The 13,954-nt window shown below is 33.2% G+C and overlaps 1 protein-coding gene across 2 annotated transcripts in view; it reads left to right on the top strand.

Annotated features, from left to right (window-relative positions):
• Window positions 1–13,954, top strand: part of FSTL5 (follistatin like 5) — a 768,631-nt gene that overhangs the window by 692,942 nt on the left and 61,735 nt on the right. The window lies entirely within an intron of this gene.

The raw sequence follows: 13,954 nt of genomic DNA, 5'->3' as shown, positions 1-13,954 counted from the left end.
TATCTCATAAAGTTATATTTAGAATTAACTCAACTGGGCAGCCTGGGTGGCTGGCTAATGTCATGATATCACAGTTTGTGAATTCAAGCCCAGCGTCGGGCTCTGTGCTGACAGCTTAGAACCTGGGGCCTGCTTTGGATTCTGTGTCTCCCTCTCTCTCTGGCCCTCCCTGGTCGTGCTCTGTCTTTCTGTCTCTCAGAAATAAATAAACATTAAAAATAAAAAAAATAAACAAAAGAATTAACTCAATTAATGCATATAAAGCATTTATAGCAGATCTTGGCATATAGAAGTGCTTTATACCTGTTCATTATCAAAGTTTCTGAGAGACACTGTAACCTAACCATTCCTTATATTTAAAGACTTTTTTTTGCATCGATATTGGTTTGAAATTGAATATTGAAGTAGCTATTAGTCCCTCTAATGATTCCTGACTAGAACCACAAAAAGTGGTAATAAGTCCAAAGTTAGGGCTTTTCGTTCTAAGAATCCTGAACAGCTTCACATGAATTTATCTAATCACCCACCCACCCATCATCCATCCATCCATTCATGCTGTACATATTGATTGCCTACTATGAGATATTTTTGGTATTACAAGTAAAAGAATGAAAAGTGTTTCTATTGAAAAACTCTGGTTAGGGTTACAAATTTACAGTGGACAATTAGTATAATGGTTTAATTTCTAATAAGATAATGACTGGTATAATCATGAGAAAAAGGATGCATAACTGTTCTGGTAGAAAACCTATCTAAGGCCTCCAGAGTTACATGATTCTCATATATATAACCAATCTAATGGTTCAGTACCTATTATGAGAATATATATCTTTCTGTATATTTCACCGCTTATGCTTCTGTCTTTGAGACTGCTGGATTTTGAGCAGGTTCATTTTATCTTGATTTCAGCTGTAACAGAGGCCATCAAATTATAGGCATTCAGTATGGGATTATTTACATTCTAAAGCTAGCAGGATAATGGGGGCACCTGGGTGGCTCAGTCCGTTAAGCCTCCAGCCTCAGCTCAGGTCATGATCTCAAAGCTTGTGAGTTCGAGCCCCACATCGGGCTCTGTGCTGACAGCTTGGAGCCTGGAGCCTGCTTCGGATTCTGTATCTCCCTCTTTTTCTGTCCCTCCCTGGCTCACGTTCTGTCTCTCCCAAATAAATAAATGTTAAAAAAAATTAAAGCTAGCAGGTTAAAATTAGAAGTATGTTTCAGAAATAATCAAACTGGTCTTTAAATTCAGTCTTCCAACTATAAACCTACACTGACTAAATACGTATTACCTACTAGATCCTCAAAAGTGAGAAAAACTAACATCACTTATCTTCATATAATCACTATCTTCAGACAGCAATGTAAAATTTTAAATTAATAGAAAATATTGATAATGAAATGTTAATGCAATGGTAAAAGTCACATAACTTATATTATTTTTCATAGTGCCTATAATTACAATGAAATATGAGAATGTAAAAGATACTATATAATACTGAATTATTAAAAATAATATTATGATATATCATGATTGTGGAGATTTTTCAGACAAGAATCTAACATTTACGTTTTTATAGGTTAGAAAATTGGGCCCCATCCAAATGAGTCCTCCTTATGATCTTGTTACTAAAATAATAATACTTTATTACTCCTTTTGGCCATTATTCAAAGATAATCATTACGTGTATTTCTGCCACCATAAATAAGTATTGACTGATTTTGAGTATGACATAAGTGGAAATATATAGTTCCATTATTTGTATCTGGCTACTTTGCTGTACATTATAATCATAAGATCATTTCATTTAAACATAGCTGTAGTGTGATTCTTTTTTTGCTGTAGGGACATTGATTATAGTTAATTATCATTGTCGATTCTGCATTTGAAAGTTCACCAAATTCATTTAGAACCAAAAAATCAATGCTCATGGTGCTTTTGTGGTCATTCAGGGACATGCACAGAGTGGTGAAAAATTCGTCACCCAACATATATATTTCTAGCAAAGATTGAACTTGAAGAGACTCTGCCTTCTTGTTTCAGCTTTTATACTGTAAACAAGTCTTCTTTCCATGGTCTATTGAGTACCATGTGTTTTGCATTTTTGTGGTTTTGTGGGCAATTTTCCACTTAAAATGACTCCTAAGCATAGTGTTGAAATGCCCGTGTAAGAATGCTGTGATGTGCCCAATGGTAAGCTTCATTTAGCCATGAGTTGTAGTACACTTTGGCCATGAGTTCAATGTTAATTAATGAACAATATATATTAAGTAAAGTGTCTTTGAACAGAAACACACATGAAATAAATTTAAGTATTGATTAGTTGATGAAAACCTTTTGACCAGAGGCCCTTAGGAATTGAAGTATGTATTTCCCCTAGGAACAATAGGTTATTATTCAGAAATTCAGTGTTTATGGTAACTTTATGGAAACAATTACCAATAATAATGAAATCAAATGCATCTTAATATACCAGACGTTATTTATCCATTAACAGTAGAAAGCATAAATTAAAGAAGGAGGTTCCAGAAAGGAGGTAATATTTTTCAAAACGGGAGTGAAAAAAAGAAAAAAAAAGAGGAAACAGTATTTAGGTCAAAATGAGTGACAATAACTGAGCATTTACTATACTATAATAAAGAATATTTTATATATATGTGTACACATATACACTGCGTATTATTTTTATTTTATAATTTATAAAATAAAATATAGTAAGCCTTCAGATTTAGAAAGGACAATGAAATCTAAATGGAAAAAAATAAATATCAAAGAAGAATCTTAAAATGGCAGATGAATTACTATGAGAACAGCAGCAATTTTCTCAATAGCAATAATGGACACCAAATGAAAGAGAAACATTATTAAAGGGCTTAGTGGAAATAAAATATATTCTAATAATATAATATGATCAGGGAAAAATAATTTTGAAACCAGAGCATTATTTATTGTGTCAGAGACACAAAAACAGATATTATCACCAAGATAAACTGAAATAGAACTGAAACTGTTTGCTTCAGGAATAAGGAAAATTAACTGATCAGTAAGTTTGATATGATAGTGAGCACGCAGTTTGGTAAATATATGATATATTAAAATACTAACTTTCAGTAATAATTAGGATATCCTCTTAGTTTAAGATTGAAATGTTTAGGGGCACCTGGTTGGCTCACTCGGTTAAGCGTCTGACTTCAGCTCAGGTCATGATCTCATGGTCTCTGAGTTTGAGCCCCAAGTCATCCAGCTCTGTGCTGACAACTCAGAGCCTGCTTCGATTTCTGTGTCTCCCTCTCTGTCTGCCCCTCCCCCACTCACACTCTGTCTCTCTCTGTCTCTCAAAAATAAATTAAAACGTTAAGGAAAAAATTTTTTGAAAAAAAAAGATTGAAATGTTTAAAAGAGTGAAAACACAAGACAAAAACAGTGATATGAGTGTTTAAGTACTGTACATAATACATAAACAGGGAAAGGGATGATTTGTTTGCAATATTTTAAGATTTTTTGTATTATTTTGGAATGGGAATAATAACTAATTATCCATACATATATTATGTATGCTTATTAATGTTACAAGAACTTATCTTTCAATATTGTGTCTGTCTATTAAAAAATAAAAGGCAATGAAAAACTTACAAATAAATACACTGGGAGAAAAAATAAATAAGAAATACAAATAATAAGGATGGAAAATCCCAAATAAATAGAAACAAGTTTAAACAAAATGATAAGATAAAACTGAATACACTTATTTTTTGAGGAACTTTCATACTGTTTTCTACAGTGCACAAGAGTTCCTTTTTCTCCCCATCCTCTTCAATACTCATTGTTTCTTGCTGTCTTGATTTTAGCCATTCTAAGGTGATATCTTAGAAAATATTATGTAGATTCCTCAAAAAATTAAAAAATAGACATATCATATGATCCAATAATTCCACTATTGGGTATTTCCCCAGGAAATATGAAAACACTAACTCAAAAAGATATACTCCTATGTTTATTGCAGCATTTTTTACAATAACAAAGGCATGGAAGCAACCTAAGTGCCCATTGATAGGAATGGATAAGGTAAATGTGATACACAATGTAATATTACACAGCCATAAGAAAGCATGATATCATGTCATTTGAGACAACATGGATGGACCTAGAGGGTATTATGCTAAGTGAAATAAGTCAGACTGTGAAAAACAAATATACTATATGTGTTCACTCATACGTGGAATCTAAAAAAAAATAAACAAACAAAATGCAGAATCATACTATAAATATAGAGAACAGACTGATAATAGCCAGAGAGGTGGAGGGTGGAGGGTTGGGCAAAATACATGAAGGGGAGAGGGAGATACTGGCTTCCAGTTATAGAATGAGCGAGTCACAGGGATAAAATACAAAGCAGAAGGGATACAGTCAGTGATACTGGAATAGCAATGTAATGGGACTATATTTACAGTAGCTATATTTATAGTAAACATAGCATAATGTATAAACTTGTAAAATAACTAAGCTGAAACTTAGTGTAATAATGTGTGTCAGCTATACTCACGTATTAAAAAATAATAAAATAAATAGAAATTTAAAAAAATATGTTCACAATAACTAACTGAGGATGGACTAATGTAACTCAATGAAAAACAAAAAAGAGAACTGTCAGCCTGAATAATGAAAATCTAGCCATATGCACATTATGAGATAAGAGATAAAAGAAAAATTGACGTGTAAGGACAGTGCAGATGGTGCAGGAAGTATGCTAAAAAAATCAAAAAAGCTCATATAGCTATATTGACATCAGATTTTAAAGGAACTTTAAGGCAACAAAGTATTAAGTTAAAGAAAGTTACTTGATAACGATAGAAGGTTTACTTTATTAAGAAAATATGAGACTAAAAACATACATGATTGCTTACAATTTTGTAAAGTGATTATTGCCATACTACTAGTAGAGATTGACATATGATCAAAGTGAGAAGAATTTGATAAATCTATACTTGACCAATCAACAAAATCAACACTATGTGTGAATTGAACAACAGTATTACTATGCTTGAACAGATGTATGTGTTTGGCTTTGCATCCAGCAATGATTAATATATACATCATCACTAAACATTTTATCATATCTTTGTCCATTAGGGCCATTACAACAGCATACAACAGACTGTGTAGATTGTAAACAATAGAAGTTTATTTCTCACAGTTCTGAGTCTGGAAAGTCCAAGATTAAGGTGTCAGCATGGTTGTGATCTGGTGAGGATTTTCTTGCTGGTTCATAGTTAGTGCCATCTCACTGTGTCCTCGCATGGTAGAAGGGGCAAGGAATCTCTGTAGGATCTTTCTTTAAAAGCACTAATTCCATAATCTCCATGCTCATGACCTAATCACTTCCCAAAGGCCCACTTCCTGATACTATCATCTTTGAGAGTTAAGATTTTAACATATGCATTCTGAGGGAGAAACAAACACTCAGACCATAGCATTTAGTGAAAATGACCACATGGTAGGCTACACATTAAGTCTCAAGAAATAGAAATGAAATTATTTCATACTGATTTTCTGACACAATGTTAAGCTATTAACAGTACCAAAGTAAATTTAAAATATTAATATCAATGTCAAGTAATATTGATAACCGTAAATTAAATATGTTGAATCCAAGTAAGACGATGATTTGAGGTTATTTTTTTCCTTAATTAAAAAAATTAATAATAGCTAAAAATAAAACATTTAACCAGATAGTTTTAGAATTTAGCTAAAGAAAATCAGAATAATCTTTATGAAAGAAGGAAAATATAAAAACAAATATATACAGTAAAACCTTGGTTTGCGAGCATAATTTGTTCTGGAAACATGCTTGTAATCCAAAGCACTTGTATATCAAAGCGAATTTCAAGAACCATTGGCTCATTTGTGATCATGTGATTTTTGGTGCCATGTACTACTTGTATTGCAAGACATAATTAGCTTATCAAGTTAAAATTTATAAGAAATGTTTCTAATCTTGCAGAACACTCACAGAACAAGTTACTGGCAATCCAAGCTTTTCCTGTATATATAAATACACAAAGGAATTAATGTATAAAAGACAAAAACTGATTTATTAAAAAAAAGACTAAGTAAAAGTAAACTCTGGGAATTTTGGCAAAGAATAAGGACAAAAGTCACGATTAACACTATTAGAGTTGAATAAAAGAATATATAACCACAATCCTAGCAGAGAATAAAAGAAACTAAGAAAGTATTAAAGTAGTAAATTCTAAAAACAATGTGGGAAGGAACAAATTAAAGTGAAAATATGTTAGAAACATGTAACCCAAAAAAGAATAAAAAGGAATATTAATTTAAGAGCTTTAAAACAAAACAACACAAAATATTCTGTCCCAACTGGGTTTAGAGGTGAAAGTTGACTTGGTGGCTGGCTTTCTGTTTTATCTACTCTTCCTCCTCTGGGGATAGTCTCTGTATATTCTCATACTTTCTACTATCAAAGACAAATCTTAACCTTCTCTTGATGCATTTTGCCCCACACACCATTTATCAGCCTTATTGCCTCACTTTCTACAGCTGCCTTCTACTTGGAGAACAGTAGGAACCAAGAAAAACGTACCAGATATGTTCCTATTGTAGGAAAAAAATGTAAGAACTTAATATTTGGAGCAAAAAGGCTGAGGGAATAGAGTGTCATGGGGTTTCCCACACAATTCTGGCAAGGTGTATGATGAAGTTGAATGTTGCCTTTCCATCAATAAAAAGAAATGGTTTTGAATTATAGGGCCTACCAAATACCTCACTGGAAAGAAGGAACGTGAAGTAGCAAGTGTAATGATTTGGGTCATTCTGCAACAATCTGTTCTATAGAAATTTAGACATCACTGTAGTTTTAAAATGAAAATTTCCATACTGAGTACACTCAGTCTAGTATTCTTTCTGATAGAAATACTACTTATTGAAACCTATGGTTGACTGGTTGACTGTAAATATCGACTTAAAATTTTAGATATATACATAAAAGATTGCTTTCTTTTTAAATATAGAAGTTAGAATCTTCTTTTTTTAAATTTAATTTTATTTATTTTGAGAGAGAGAGCATAAGCTGGGGAGGGACAGAGAGGGGGAGAAGGAGAAAGAGAGAGGGAGAGAGAGAGAGAGAGAGAGAGAGAGAGAGAGAGAGAATTCCAATAGGCCCCTTACTGTCAGCACAGAGCCCGAGGTGGAGCTCTATCCCACAAAACATGAGATCATGACCTGAGAAAAATCAAGAGTTGGATGCTTGACTGAGCCACCCAGGGGCCCCAAAAGTTAGAATTTCCAATTTTTTAATTTGTCTAAGCTCTTTTTTTCAAAACCATGTATAATTTCAGCCTGTGAACTCTTTAGATAATGAGTTCCATACATCTACTACCTGCTGGGTGAAAGAACACATCCTTACATTTGTCTTAACAATACCTTACAGTATGTAAATTTTAGTCTTCAAAAGTACATGCTTAAAGGTGAATTATAAATATCCTAGTGGTTCTATTTTTGTACTTGAAAACACTTCATCTCTTAGAATTATAAATTCCCTCAAGGTTTTCCCAATTTGAAAACAACATGATAGATCTTACAGACTTCAATGTTGAACCCTCTGTTTTATAAATTAATAACCCAAGTAGTTCAAGTTTTAAAACTACTTAAAGAAAAAAAAAAACATTTCTAGCTACTTGAAAGACTAAATAAAAAAAAAACTTTATGATTTAAAGCTGTATTTATATCCAAATACAGGGCACACTCAAAGTCAACTGCAAAGCACAAAGTTAATTTTATAAAAAGTAAAGCATCCCTTTCTCATTCTGACCACTTTTCTCAACTGAGCCTAGATTTGAAGTGAGTCTTTTTTATATCCAAGTAAAGTTATACTTCCTGATTGAGTGCTGTAGCTGTTTATTTATTTCTTTCAAACCTGAGTATATTATACAGCTAAGAATATTATAACAGAAAGTTAGTTCATCTTCTCCCAAACATGATAAAAAATACCATAGAATTTTTCATAGTGTGGATATATAAATGGAACAGTGAAGTCCCAAATCAATCTTAAAAAAAAAGAAAAGAGAAGAAAAATAACACTACTCTTATTTAAGTTTAATCTTTCGAGCTTTCTTTTTCAATCTAATTAAAGTAGATCCCTAGTGTTTTACACTGACCTTATCTAAGAAATCATATTTCTGACTTTTGCTTTTGCCTGAAAACACCTGCAAAAGACTGTGTGGATTGGTATTAAATGTGTATTTTAGGATTAAAAATCTAAACATTTTGAACAGGTTTGTTACATTTTATTATTAAAATGACAAATATTTTCTTGACAACGTAAGATTTTATAAAGCCCATGATAAAATATTATCATTGGAGTCTATTTGTTTTCAGTGGATGCAACAATATCATTTGTATCAACAGCTTAAAAAGTAAAAGGTCACAATTTTTTAATGGAGTCTATAACGTTGGTGTTGCTTTAAACACCAAATGTGTTTTTATAAGAACACATGAAATTTTTATAAGAGTGGCATACAGGTGATATTTGGCTGTAAAAGAGATTGACTAGTAACCAACTGACCTCATTTTGTCTTCTGTGGAGCAAAATCAGGTTTTGCTTGGATGCAAAAGTGGCTTGTGACACCTCAGGAGTATTCTTAAGTGTCATCAGCAGTCTCCTCTAGCCATTAGCACATTATCTTGAGAATCGACATCATTAGTTTAAATTAGGTTCACTTAATTAGCCAGCTGCTACTCTCCTTGTCAGACTGATAAACAAGCTGTGCTTCACTGTTCCTGCATGTCAAGACTCAACCCCAAGTTTTGTGTATCTTCGTTGGTATTATCAGTATTTCACCCTTACAAAATAAGCCATCTTTATAGAAGTGGATACAACTGGCCATGACCAGTATAGCAAGTATTTTAATTTTTTAATGTTTATTTATTTTTGAGAGAGACAGTGAGACTCAGTGCGAGGAGGGGAGGGACAGAGAGAGGGAGACACAGAGTCTGAAGCAGGCTCCAGGATCTGAGCTGTTAGCACAGATGTCTTCATGGGTCTTGAACTCATGACCTGAGCTGAAGTCGGATGCTTAACTGACTGAGCCACCTAGACGCCCAATATAGCATGTATTTTAGATTCTTTATATTTGCCTCACCCCCTCAAGAAATACTGATAAATTTATATAACGGTAGGTATGTTGGAATTATGAAGGAGTTAAGATTTGTAGATTGACATAGAGAAAAAACAAAACAAAACCTTATAGTGTAAATTATATCCTTAAACAATGTTTTAAAATATTAAAGAAAAAAAATTTATCAATATCTTTACAAAGGTACAAATAAAACCTTTTTATTATTACATTATATAGTATATTTTAAGAAAGTAATAGGATACTGGGGCGCCTGGGTGGCTCAGTTGGTTGAGCCTCCAACTTCGGCTCAGGTCATGATTTCACGGCTTGTGGGTTCGAGCCCCGCATTGGGCTCTGTGCTGACAGCTCTAAGCCTGGAACCTGCTTCGGATTCTGTGTCTCCCTCTCTCTCTGCCCCTAACCCACTGGCATTCTGTCTCTGTCTCTCTCAAAAATAAATAAACATTATAAAAGAAACAAAAAAAAAAAGAAAGTAATAGGGTAAAAAGTTAATTGAACATAATATAACACTCTGAAAACGGTACTTATATGGAAAATTAAGAAATATGGATTCTCAGACCTGAATACCTAGGTCACTACTATTAATTAGTTATGGTAACAATATATTGTAATTTTTAAGATATTTCTGAAAATGAAAATTTTTGGAAGTAGGATTATGGTTTAATTATCTGAATATCACCAGGCCAAGCAAAGGATACTGTGTGCAGAAAATCATAGTGTTTATTATATGGGAGAAAAATTTCCAATCTGCAGTATCAGAACCTTTAATTTAAACAAAGTCTTATGCAGGGCACCTGGGTGACTCATCTGGTTATGTGTCTGACTTTGGCTCGGGTCATGATTTCTTGGTTCTTGGGTCTGAGCCCTCATCAGGCTATATGCTGACAGCTCAGAGCCTGGAGTCTGCTTCAGATTCTGTGTCTCCCTCTCTCTCTGCCCCTTCCTTGCTCATGCTCTGCCTCTCCCTGTCTCTCAAAAATAAATAAACATTAAAAAAATTTTTAAACAAAGTCTTATGGAATCATTCAATAGATCTAAACTGCTTCCCTTTGTTCTATTATGGTCAGGATTTCAATGACCTGCTACAAATAAAAATCTCATTTCCATAAGCTTCTCCAGGCAAAGTTTGAAAGCAATTTTCCTAGTAAAATAATATCAGTAATTAAAACAAATTTATACAAAGTAATAAATGAGCATTCTATATAGGTTAGCTGTGAGGTGAAAGATGAATACATATACACTTTTTTTTCCCAATCACATATTCTTGAACATTTGTTATTCAATTTATATCATTTTTTTTTCTTGGTAAATGGTTAGTAGCTGCAGAAAAAAAAAAAACCTATATACACCAATGGTCTCCAAAGTGGAGTGGGTGCAGCATAAAGGAATGAAAATGACAAATTGTGAGAAGGAGATACTAGGATGTCTTTTTTCTTAAAAAAAAAAATATTACATTTTATAAACATTTAATATACGGAACAATGTGGGAAGCTTGAATTCATCTGTATTTTGAATAGTGATGTAATGCACATTAAACATGACGGCATTTGGAGAGGAATGTGGGAGTTTTACAATAAGGAGGGATCAATAGTGGTACTTTAGTTCATTTTTATCTGTACAAAGGGGATAATGATACTGCATACCTCATCACAAAGACTATTACGAAGATTAAAAGAAATTGTATTTGTAAAACATTTTTAAAAACCTTGTTTATAATAAGCATAGCACAGAGTATAATTGTCTTTCTTAAATAAAAAAATAATAATGATAGTAATAAGTTTTGGAATGTTCCTTAATTTTGCAATTTTGTTTCCCCAATTAAGTAGATTTAGAGGTCCATTAATTGTATGTTGAGTACTGCTATTTACAAGGTATTGTTCTAAGTGCATAGGTGATATTATTGACTTACACAAACACAAACAATCTGCTTTCTAGCAACCTAGAATCCATTGGATGAAAACAGAAATGAAAGATGGGAATATTAAAATGTAAATTGCATAATGTATGCTGAGGTAGTAAGTCCTTTAGAAAAGGTAAAATGGTAGTGCAAGGCCACGTGGGATTGGGCAAGCTAAGGATGAGGGGATGTGCACAAAGTGAAGGCTGCTAACAGTATTCAGCAGGGTGGTCAGACTGGCCTCCCTGAGAAGGCGAGTTCTGAACAAAGGAGGTGTTGAGGAAGCAGACACTGGGCTATTTGTGGATAAGTTCAGGGGAAAAGCCCTCCAAAAGACAGACATGTGGAGAGCATGTTGGATGAATGGCAGGAGGCCAAGAGCACCTTGATTGGAGGAGTAGGTGAAGGAGTCAGAGAAAGAAGAGGGAAGTGGCAGGTCAGCTAGGGCCTGGTATTCATTCGAAGAACTTTTGGCTTTACTGTGAGGGAAAGGAAAAGACACTGTGGTGTTTAGAGCAGATTATTGTCAAGATCTGTCTAATGCTTACAAAACAAACAAACAAACCAAAGCATCCTGACAAATCTGTTGAGAAAGTTGGTGAGTATAAAGTTAGATGTTAGAAACCATGTGATGAGGGTCAAGAGGATAGAGTCTGTTCTTGTCGGTAGCAGGGGAGATGCTGCAGAGATCAGTATTTAAAAGGCAGATGGAATCCTGTTCCGGAGAATGAGAGGCATGGGAGAGAGAGGGCAGAAAAGGATAACAGAAAATTTACAATCCTTTTCATAAAATGTGGAGAAACATTTAAAATATTTTATAACACCGAAGTTTACAGGTTTAATTATGGAAGAAAAAAATTAAGTACCAAATATAGTGTCTTTCTCTTTTATAAAGGCTAATGGTCTAAACTTAACATTTAAAGTAATTTCCAGAGTATACAAGCAGGTATTTTGTGAAATACAATATAATACGTGCAATTTAGCCCTTTCAAAAGTTGACAATATAAGTAAGAAAAATAACAATTTTTTGGCTGAAAATTGGGTATGGCAAGATTAGCCTGAAGATGGTTGTTTGGAAATATTTCTGTCATTGTTACATGAATTTGTTACTGAAAACCATGTAAATGTTCCCTCTGTGAAATGTGTTATATCTGCACACTTGAAATGTTGTAAACATATTTTTATCTCCTAGAGTTAAACATTTTCCAAATAAAGTATGTCAGATGTACTTTTCTTCATTTTGATCCACATATCTTTTTTAGTTCTGGTGAGCTTTTATAACCAAATCCCAAAATAAATTGAAGAGAATTGAATACCAAAACTTTGAAATCCTGAAAGGCAAAATGTTCAAAAATTTGGAAGAGCATTGAGCAGATATTTTTCTAACTCTGAAGCTGTTTTGAAAATTGATTGATATTTTTCTCCTTCAAATATGTATAGCTTAATTTACTTGAAGGCAATTATTCATGGACTGCTTTTTGACGTCTCCTGAAACATATTCTCCTAAGTCTCTGTCTTCCCATATAAAATTGTCTCTGTCTTCCCATTTATAAAAATACTCATACTTAAAAGCTCAATCAAAGTATCACCTCATGCCCCTATCCTTCATCCTGCTTTTTACTCCTTCCCCTGAGCTTTCATGGCATTTGGTTCTTATTTTTATTTTTTGCCACATCTAGTTATTTTAAGTTCTTTCATCCTCTTGTCTACAAATTCTTTCAGGACAAAGACTGTTTATTTACTTTCTCTTCCAGGTCTCAGATTCTTCATTTGCTAAATAAGGGTACTATATCTCTAACTTTAAAATATTATGATGCTAATTGTCATGAAAATACCTCTAGTTTGGTTAGCTTTTCTGATAGTAGTAGTATTTCCATGGCATACCCTAAGTACTTTATATTTACTACCTTACCAAAATATTCAGAACAACCCTTTGAAGTAGGTGTGATTATTGTCTCCATTTTATCAGAGAGGAAACTGAAACACAGAAAAGCTTAGTAACTTCCTAAGGTACTATTATTTTTCTAACTTAAGTGAGGAGGCTAAAACTTGCAGTTAGCTTCAGAATGCATGCTCATAAGCATGGGGTACTACTGCCTCTCACTGATTCTTGGCTTCATTTGCACTGTCTATACAGATAATACTGCATGTATTTGGGTCTGTGGGTTTCCTTCCACCTTTCATAAAAGAAAAAAAAACAAAAATAAAAACAAAAAACAAAACCAACAAACAAACAAAAAAAAAACCCAAAGAATGTTTCCTATACATGAGGCATAAATAGAAGTACACCATATCCACATAAGCACTGTCAGGAATTAAACTATCAGTTAAGAAGGATGATCTTTCATGTGCAAGGAGGTTGCCACATTGGGGATAAACACAGACTATCAAATCTCAGCTCTTCTGATCACCTGCTAGATGACTACTGGTAAGACCGAGTCTCCATTTCTTATCCTGTTTTATGTGGATATTAACATAACCCATGGACTGAACCTTATGAGAGCTGGCAAAATGGAAATTTTCATTTAAATTGTTCCTTAATATTTAAAGTTACCTAAACATCTTTGATCTTTGTTTAACTGTGTCTTAACAGTTGAAAAATAAAGAGCCTTTTCTTAATGTTGCTTTTGTTGTTGTATTGAACTATTTTATCTTTACATTGTAGATTATTCCATTTTAAGCTGCATGCAAAACAGGGTAACGTTATAATCACACATAGATCAAATTTTACAAATAATACAATATTACGATATGAAAAACAAAAGAATCTTATTGCTTTGTTATTAGCGTAATGATTAATGATGGCACTTTTGCTGTATATGCAATGAAATTCTCAATGAGGACATGAAGAATTTAAATGAAACATCTGGCATTCACTTGATTACAATGAACAAAATACCAGAC

The sequence above is a fragment of the Panthera onca genome, chromosome B1, assembly GCF_046562875.1.
Source record: "Panthera onca isolate mPanOnc1 chromosome B1, mPanOnc1 haplotype 2, whole genome shotgun sequence".
Lineage (NCBI taxonomy): Eukaryota > Metazoa > Chordata > Mammalia > Carnivora > Felidae > Panthera > Panthera onca.
The sequence above is the reverse complement of the archived record's forward strand: the minus strand, read 5'-3'. Positions and strand labels throughout refer to the sequence as shown.